The sequence below is a fragment of the Microtus ochrogaster genome, chromosome 22 (assembly GCF_000317375.1).
Source record: "Microtus ochrogaster isolate Prairie Vole_2 chromosome 22, MicOch1.0, whole genome shotgun sequence".
Taxonomy (NCBI): Eukaryota; Metazoa; Chordata; class Mammalia; order Rodentia; family Cricetidae; genus Microtus; species Microtus ochrogaster.
The window spans coordinates 19,778,708-19,788,692 of NC_022023.1; the positions used below are offsets into that span (position 1 = coordinate 19,778,708).

Here is a 9,985-nt window from a genome sequence, read left to right on the forward strand (position 1 = left end):
CATCAAATAAGGTCACATGACAAGGTATTGAGAGTTAGGACAGATTTCAACCAATGAATCTGAAGAATACAATTCAGTCCCTAACAGTTATACCCCACTTCAGAATTCTTTGATTCAATGAATCAGTACACTTGGCAGCTACCAGCCCAGCTGAGATAGTGACCTGGGCATTGCAAGAAGCAGAGAGCACTGTGGAAAGCCTGGAGCTGGCAGAGCTTACCTTCGAATACCAAGAAAGATTCAGGAGGAGCAGCTCTCCCAAAGGCTTTGAGAGCCAGCAGAGTGGCCCAGTGCCCTTGCTAGCTGTTGTTGGTCAGGAATGAGAGTAGCAGAGTGGACAGCCAGCCAGGCAGTTGAGCGAGGCACAGTAAGTGGGAAAACTCCTCAGCAGTTGGTCATGAATGGTTCTAATTTAATTACAACAAGGGAGGCTGTGACCTACAGAGAGGGCCACGCCTTGGGCGGGGCATCGGCCTGCTTGTCCTGAGCAGACACCTGTAGTAAGGAGGCAGCTAGTAATCTGTTGCAAAGAGAGACCACTTGTTTCCTGACTGCCCGGCAGCTTAGACCCGAAAATAATCACACAGAAACCATATTATTTAAATCACTGCTTGGCCCATTAGCTCTAGCTTCTTATTGGCTAATTCGTACATATTAATTTAACCCATTTCAATTAATCTGTGTATTGCCAGGAGGCAGTGGCTTATCTGCAAATTTCCAGCGTCTGTCTCTGGCAGGGCTACATGGCTTCTCCCTAACTCCGCCTCCTTTCTCCCAGCATTCAGCCTAGCTTTCCCTGCCTAAGTTCTGTCCTGCTATAGGTCCAAAGCAGTGTTTGTTATTAATCAATGGTAATCACAGCATACAGAGGGAAATCCCACATCAGACACCCTGTGAACTGGTGCCAAATTAAGTACCAGCAATGCTGAGCCTGGTCTTGGGATGGCTCTGAGTCAGGTCCCCTCCTGCCAGGGCTTAGAAGGGACAGTCAAGGGAGGGGGCCCTGCCATCTGTCACTGTGAACAGAAGTCTAGAGGCCAGAGGGAGGGCTGGGTGAGAGGGTGGAAGGTGCAAAGAACAAAGGGACACCCCAGCACAGGGATGGCACTCTCTCCAAGGATGCCACCCCAGGCTAGAGTGTGGATTCCTCGTCCACATCCTTCTCCTGGCTGGTCCCAGTCTGCTCCAGTGGGCAGGTAATCAAGGAACTAGAGTTATCTTTCTGGAAGTACCATCTATAGAAAAGAAAGACAGTCTGTAGTATTGGGCATTTATTTATTTGTGTACATGTATGTGCTTGTGTGGTGGTGGATAGTGATGGTGTATGTATGTGGGTACATGTGTGTGTATGTGTGTGTGTGTGTGTGTGTGTGTGTGTAAGGGTGTACCAGAGATGTCAATACCAGAGATGACATTCCTCAAGAATCATCCACATTTTTCCCCATGCCCAGGCTCTTACAGGAAAATGAAGCTCAGCAATTAAACTGGACTGGTTGACCGGCAAACCCCAGGGGTCTCCCTGTCTCTCTCTGCCCAGCATTGGGATTACAAACATGTCCCAGCACACCCGACTTTTTAAACACGGGCTCTGGAGATCAGGCTCACATCTCCATGCTAAGAACTGAGCTATCTCCCAGCCTCATTCATTTTTAATGGGGTGTGTGTGTGTTTGTGTGTGCGCGTGTGCGTTAAATAACAGTGCACATTATAAAAAGAAAAATCTAAATTATATGAGGGAAGTTTGGTTGACAGGAAGTTAAACTCCTCATCTCTTGTCTTACTCTAGAAGGCAAGCAGTGAAACTGGCTCTTGGTATCTATGTCTCTTTTCACACATGGGGAATGTGTGTCCCCTCACACCTTTCTAAACTCCCAAAATTGTTCCATATGGATACATATCACCTCGCGGTCCCGCAAAGCTGCCTGGCCAGATGTGGTACATCTGGCGTATCACCTGTGCAGGCAAAGGCATTGTTCCCAGTCTTGGCTACAGTAATCAGGCATCCATCTATCCATCACTTACGATGAGTTCTGCTAACGCCTGTGCATCTGTGGGCTTGCTCTTTAGACGTGTCTTCTAAACGGGAGATGGATACATGCCTTGTTGATTTTTATGGATAGCGCCAAAGTCTCCTCCCTAGTAACAGGTACCAATTTACTTTCACCTACAATTACTGAAGGTACCTGCTTTCCCAGAACCTCTCCAGACTATGTCCTATCAACTTTCGTCGTCTCTACCAAGCCACTAAAAACTGTCAGCTGATTATTGTTTGGAACTGGATTCCTTTGATTACGAACAAGATTGAATGAGATCTGTTTGTAGGCAGCATCAGTTTAAACTCTAGAATCTGGCCACAAATTTAAGCTCAACAAATTGTCTTTCCGGAGCCCTCTAGGGTCACAGGTGAGAGTTAAGTTTGAAAAACAGTCTCACTACAGGCAAGGCGCTGTAACAGGAGGGACCCCTCAAATGACCAGCATCATGGTTTTTACTCGTTTGTTGGGACAATGTGCTGTCTACACTGGTGTTAGCTGTCGCATGCACAGTCCTGGTCCAACTGGATGCGTTGGATAAAGCTGAGTGAGCCCACACACCTCTCCTGGTGTGCCCCCACAGTGACCCATGAGCTCAACGTGCCAGTCATCACTGGAGATTTGGGAAGTGTGCACTTCATGCGTGCCTTATGCTAGGATCTAGGGTGACACCGACATAGGAAGTCAATCAACTTCCTTACAGAATTAAGAAGGGAGGAAAACCGGGCGGTGGTGGCATACGCCTTTAATCCCAGCACTCAGGAGGCAGAGGCAGGCAGATCTCTGGGAGTTGGAGGCCAGCCTGGTCTATAAGAGCTAGTTCCGGGACAGGCACCAAAGCTACAGAGAAACCCTATCTCGAAAAACCAAAAAAAAAGGAAGGGAGGGAGGAAATGGGAGGCAAACAAAGCATTGTGGTGAGGGAAGCAACACACAGAGCCAAAGCCATTCAAGGAGGTTCTGAAGGCTTCAGCAGGAAGAGGAGTGGCAACTGAGAGCATTCAAGAGCAGTTGACCAATAAACCTTAGGAAAGGGCTTCGTGGGAAACCAAGATGCCGCAATTGCAGTTGGGTAGAGTGGTGACAAGGATGGTGTGCAGGCCCAGATCACTGGTGTATCCAACCTGACTAGCCATTGCCTTTGTCCTGTACTCGTAGGGTCACTGAAACTTTTGGTAGTCTAGTCATGTTTCAGGTATACGTGAGCTTAGGTAGAACATTGGTGTAAGTAAGCCTGGATAGCTAGAGACCAGAAGCCTCCCTCATTCTCATGGCTTCAGTAGTGTGTGTGTGTGTGTGTGTGTGTGTGTGTGTGTGTGTGTGTGTGTGCGTGTAAATATGTATCCATATGTGTGTATGTAAGTCAACCTTGGGTGCCTTTCCTAGAGTATCAACCACTTACTTGTTTTGTTTTGTTTTATTTTTTATTTTTTTTTTTGTGGGAGTGTCTCAGCACAGGACTCAAGACTCAAAGATTAGGCTAACCCTCAGCTTTTGGGGGTTTAAGCTCAGGTTCTCATGTTTGCAAGGCAGGCACTTTACAAACTGAACTTTTTACCAACTCTTGACAACAGCCCCAGGTTCTAAGATAAAAGCCAGAACTTACCTGTTATGCAGAACGGGCAGGTTTATCCTGAGATAAACCAGGGTGCAAAAGAAACCTCAGTGTATACCCAAGGAAAGAACAGCAATGAGCTGTGTGTGGTACCTTCAGATCAGAGTGAATTCCCTTCCATGTTCTGCTGCCAGGCTTACACAAAGCATCACCAAGTGCCCTTCACATCTCCCTGTGAGACACTCCTACCCTTCAAGGACATTACGGGGCCTGTCCCACAGTGTTACTGGCTTCTTGGAGAGAGTCCTCTTTGTCCCATATGGGGGAATAACCGCTAACCAGTGGCAGCCGCTACTCTCACCACATACCGTATCCAAAAATCCAGGGACGGAAGGAGGCACTTTAAAGATGAAAAGATTTTGGCAATCATCATTGATTGCTGTCCATGCTCATAAAATACGGTGCTTAACTGTCACAGTCATTGGGGTGGCCAATTGGAAAAATAATTACTGCCTTCTTTGAGATCACTTTGCCTTCTAATTAAAATCTCAAGACTAGGATATTAAAGGTGCATTGTCAATACAACTCTCTGGATGCACCCAGCTAACCTCATTTGGGAAGGCAAAATTAATTAGTTTGTGTTTTAACACCCAGTTGTTATCCCAAGGAATGGAATCCTCCGCAAGTCAGCCGCATACAGTCTCTAGCTTCTATTACAAGCTGCTCACTAAACAGAGCCCCTGTGTCCCTGTGTCCCTGTCTGATGTGGCTCAGGAGTTCTTGTTTACCCTGGAGGCAGAGCCGGAAGTAAGTGGGTCCCTCTGCCAAGAGCCATCACACTTCCATTTATGCTGGAAACTTGTGGGCCATTAACACCTTCCCCAGTTAGCAATTCTGGGTGGAAAATCTGGCACTGGATCTGCGGAGCTGGGTGTCCTCTTCCAGTCCCGGTTGTTTACACTTCCAAAGCTGTACACACTGTGAGCGGTCCCTTTCTGCTTCCCCACATCTTCCCCTTTTTTCAGTTTTATTTGTATAGAAGATATTTGGCACACAGAGACCTCAGGACCACCATTTCCAGACCCGCTACATCGACAAAGCCTCCAGTCCCAGCGGTCTTTGCGTCTCACTCTTACCGAATGTGATAAGAGTTGTTCGAGGCTCTCTTCCAGTCAGCGGTCTGGAGATCCTTGATGGATGCATCTTGTTTTAGGCAACCCACCTCCAGATCAGGGAAGAGGAAGTAGAAGAAGCCTCTCTTGTTGTTGACTGGGCACCAGAACCGCTGGTATGACCCAGCTTAGTCGCAAGGATGCTGGGATGTGTGGGGGAGAAATGCTATCGTCTCTGTCTAGGTCCTCAGGTACAGCAGGCAGGGAGAGCTGGATGACTGAATCCTACAAAGGAATCTAAGTAAGCCTTGGACCCAGTTGCTAAGTACCGAAAAGGAGTAGGGGGGAAAGCTCATGGTGATCAGGTAGGATGATTACAGGTTGAGAGCCAGGGAGGAGCTAGAGGAACAAAGGGAACAGAGACTGTTTCCAGGAAGGTGAAATGCGTGCGCTTAATTTGGGGAAACTAAGCTTAGGCAGAGGTGGAGACAGGTATGGGGTGGGGGAGATCCCAGCGTGAATATGTCACCCTCCCCTGCTGGCTGGGTGACTGTCCCATTGATTAAACTCACCTCTTCCCCCACCCCCTTTCTGGACATAGCACTACTGACCTAAAAAGAAATCCATTACTGAAAGCCTTCCCCTGCTAAGGCCCTACTATCAGAAAGTAAACAAAGTACAAATCCCTAGGATGGCATCTGGCGGCGTTAGCTCAGGGAGGAAGCATCAATAAACCCATGCGCAGGGCACCACCAGTGGCTCACGTGTCCCTGGAAAATGTCAGGGACAGCATTCGATGGCCTCTGGCTAACGCTAATTGTAGCTACAGCCATGCTGCCCTAACTCTGACTCTTACGAAATCACCACAGGGTGAAAAATGCCCCAGAGGCCGAGACTCGGAAACACACATTCTTACAGCCAAACCCTGTCTAATTGTGTGCTTATGAATCTGGCTCCTGTTCTAGAAAACCTCCCTCGTCCACTACGTTGGCCTCTGCTCACCCAAAGAGGAAGAGCAGGCTAATTCAGGAGGCTGCTATCCTAGCCTCAGGCCTAGTCTTTCTGACCCACCCAATAAGGTCTCACAGGATATTTTTCAAGAAATAAAATTTTTGACAGTGTTGGGAGTTAAAGCCAGAGCCTCGTGCATGCCGGGCAAGTGCTCTACCACTGAATACACTCAATGTTCTAAAGGCATTTTAATTAGTTACCAACATTTTAAAATTTGGAGAATGTATATGAAAAAACAAATCCGAATATCGGTGTTATTTTTTTTTTCTTAAATCAGAAAATCTTAGTGTCAGCCTTCAGTGCAACCATAAACTGGTCATTCCTGGAGACGCCACTGTCACCACTGCCCCCTTTGATACGACAACACTGAGACTGCACACCCATTTTTCTCTCCTATGGCCCAACTCTCAGTTTATCCCATTTTCCTTCTGCCAGGCTGCTGAGCTGCCTGAGTTCTCGTCTGTCCTTACACTGACTCTGTCCCCCCTTCCCTTCCAAAGGTAACCCGTATTTGGCTCTTTCTAAAGATCCACCTCCTAGTCGGAGCAGGATTTAACGGAGGGATCTCAGTGGGCAGGCTACTGGGAGTGGGCCCTAGGCATCTGCTGAAGCTCCTGGTGGTACAGTGGGCAACTAATTAAGAAACTTGGCATCGGGGTTGAGATGTAATAGGCTAGCTTAGCAAAGGGCAAGCTCTCCAGTGTGAATGTGTGTCAGTTAAGGCAGATGAACATTCCCCAGGATGTGTGGGAGGACCTGCCATTACTGGCTGTCCTTCCGGGTGTCACCTTTAAAAAAAATAATAATAAAATAAAAACACAACAACAAAAAAAAACCTCATCACAAAAGAGCCTTTTAGAAACACCCAAGTAAGCACAATAGTGGTTCGGGTATCCTGTGGATTCTTGGGATAGTGGTAATAATTCCCCACTTGGCTTATGATCTCCAGCTTCACGGTCCCCATGGAGTTCTCTCGTCTACAGTAAGGCTGGCTGATGTTACCTAGCCTATCGATTCCGAACCAGATATGTCCAGGGCCACACGGTGTGGGTCTTAATGTGAATTCAGCCTGGCTGATGCCTCCTATGCTCAAGAGGACTAGGGAGGAGACCCTCCCCCCCTCAGAGTTCCAGGCCCATTTGCATTATGGGGAGCAGAGCAGACACAAAAGGCCAGCATACTGCTTCTGTGACCAGACGGAAGAAGTTCGCAGCCACTGAGGGACATCAATTAACCCATCCTGGACCACAGCGGGACTCCCAACACATGGGCTGCCCCTCGCCTTCTCAGTATATTTTCATTTAGACAAGTGGCACCCCAACCCTTGCCCCTACCCTAACCCACTGAAAGTAGGCGATAGCCCTGTGGAATCTTCAAGTGAGGGGAGGAAAGACTCAACACAGCGCCCCCATTCTCAAATCAGCCCTCCCTCCTCCTGAGTGATAATACACCTCTTCAACAATCCTGGCACCTCATTACAGAGGCAGCAAGCAAGACAGATGACCCCCCGAGAACCCAGCATATAACGGAAAAGCAAGCATGTGCCCTACAGTCCCGTGAGAATTCAGCAGCCTGGGAAAGAAATTATTACGCAGGTGACCTCAGCTACAGCCCAGAGGCCAGAACAAAAGAGCAACAGCATCTTGATGGGGGGGGGGGGGGATACACTATGACACAGCACAGGGCCTTGGAAGAGAGCTGTGGCCAATCATACTGGGAAGGCTGGTGCCCGCAAAGGAAAGGCAAAGCTAAGGGTGTAGCCAGGGAGGGTCCTGCAGAGAACCCACTGTGGAATTTAAATGCATGAAGAACAGGGATAGGTTTCTGAGAGCTGCCCAGGAGCTGGAGGACAGTGGCCGACCATCACCATAGAAACGTGAGCAGTATGGAGAAGAAAGGACAGGTCTGTATTGTATCCACAGACTTGCTCCATGCTGTTTTCCAATTGTGTTGTGCCTGCAGTTACCAGGGCCGCTGCTCGGCTCATTTTCTCACTCCATCTGATTCCCTGTTGGAAAAGCAGTTGCTAAGACGTTTCTAGGTTCATACAGCATAAAATAGGAGGAGACACAAGGACAAGGATCTCCAAGTGACAGACCTACAGAACAACCACGGTTGTCCAAAGGACCGCCCAGCTCCCGCTGTGCCCAGAAGAATCATAGGCCTGGTTGTGACCGTCCGGACCACTGCTTTCTATCTCAAGGTCCAAAGGGACGTTGAGATCACACCAGACAGACAGTTCTGTTGGAGGGGCAGATTGTGGCAGTCCTCAGAACACCTTTTATTTGAGCAAACCTGGAAATATTGCATACTTTACTGTAATTGCATGGGTTTCTAGGCATCTGTGACTTCATCTGATCCAGAAGCCAGTGCTTCCTCCAAACAGAGACGCAAGGAACTCCTCTAGGGTTGACTCTGGAATCTTTTGGGTTCCTTTTTTGAGCTGCAGAACAAGCCATGGTGTGTAAAGAGTTTTCTTGGACTTCTTGGAAGCCTTTACATCCCCACCCCTCCTTGCCAGCTAAAGTCGCTGCAAGGAACACACACACACACACACACACACACACACACACACACACATCAACAAATAAATGTTTTGTTCTAGTGTCCTTCCACCTCCAGCATGAATGTAATAGGCTCATTTGAGGTACTGGCCTTCCCTTCAGCGGAAGAGTGGCAAGTTTGGGCCCATGGGATGCAGTCCCATGGAGGTGTTTTGTTTAAAGACAGAAAATCGTGCTCTGGGTCTGGTTTAGAGACACACTGCCCCAGCTCAGTGGTCAGCAATCCTGCCTTCGCACTGGAACAGGAGCCTGGCTATTAGAGCAGTGCAGCCAGGGTCAAACAGAGCTTTGACCACAAATAAACAGGTGGGGACCACTCAGGGTGAGCTCTGGATCCATACAGCAAGAATCACAACAAGCAGAAGGGTTCTCACTTGCAGAGATTTTTCTAGGTTCTTGTGGAATGTTTGAACCTGGAGGTATCTGGACTATGTGTGAGGGAAAAATAAGGTCCATCAGAGAGAAGTGACTTTCTCAAAAGACACAGAGAGCTAGCAACAAGAGCCATCTGAGTTATAGACCTCCATCCTCCGGGCATGGGTCCTCATCCAGAGCACAGATGGCCCATTCCCTGCTCTGGCTCTGGCTAAGGCACAGAGAGACACACAGCACTCTACTGACCTGAGCTGTCTTGTCAACAACCTGCTCCCTGCCCTTCTCCATGTTTCCTCCCATCTCTCTTTGACAGAGCCCCAACAGCAAGAAACACTGACTCCCTAATCAAGATGGCTAGTAAGATCCAGTGACAGATCTTTGGAACTAACGTGTAGACAGAGTCCAGCCCTGCAGTCCAGAGCTCCTTGGCTCTGCAGAGAAGCTATACACACGGTCAGGGAAGGTCAGCTGCCGCAGAGGGTGGGGCTTCTGGGAAACACTGAGAGGAAAGAAGTCTACCTATATGATGTGGAGAAAACTAATAACCGTCTGTGAGGCAGTGGGCACTAGGCAAACAAACATTCCTTAAAATGTGACCAAGCCTGAACACATTTGTGTATGTTGGCGGTAGCTCTTTCATGCTTTAACTACAGCGTGGTTGCATAGTCATAATTGAAGCCATAGACTTGCAAAAGCCCAAAAGCATTTATCGCCCGGCCCATTACAGAAAACAGCCAACCCTGCTTCAGTTGTCAATGGATCTGTGTTCAAGATAAGGTACTGCCGCTTCCCACATGGGGAACCATGGGTGCCAGTTTTTATCTTGATGCCCCAGATATCATAGACGCATGCACAGGAAAGCTCCAACTCAAGGCGTAGTCCTGGTTTAATCAGCAGTAGTTGTCAATCTCCCGAGAAGGAAGCCTAGGACATGTGACTTGAAGTCACAGGAGGCAGGAGGTGGGCTGCTGGGCAGAATAGAATTTCTTTCTTCTTGGGAAGTGTTCACGAACACATTTCTTTATTGTTTCTGTGTGTGTTTATTTATAATGTATATGGCTAATGGATGCATGTGTGCATGTGCGAATGAATGTTTGCATGCGTGTGTTGTACCTTTGCACAACTGGGTTGCTGGTATATTCTACCATGTGATGGAGGAAGGTCATTGGTTGATTAAATAAAGAAGCTGCTTGCCCTGATAGGTTAGAACGTAGGTGGGAGGAGTGTCATTGGTTGATTAAATAAAGAAGCTGCTTGCCCTGATAGGTTAGAACGTAGATGGGAGGAGTGAACGGAGCAGAACGCTGGGAGGAAGAGGAAGTGAGCTCAGAGACT

General features: G+C 48.2%; 1 protein-coding gene across 1 annotated transcript in view; it reads left to right on the plus strand.

Moving 5' to 3' along the window:
- The window catches only part of St8sia2 (ST8 alpha-N-acetyl-neuraminide alpha-2,8-sialyltransferase 2), a 73,122-nt gene that overhangs the window by 59,072 nt on the left and 4,065 nt on the right, over positions 1-9,985 (plus strand). The gene's annotated exons all lie outside the window — the stretch shown is intronic.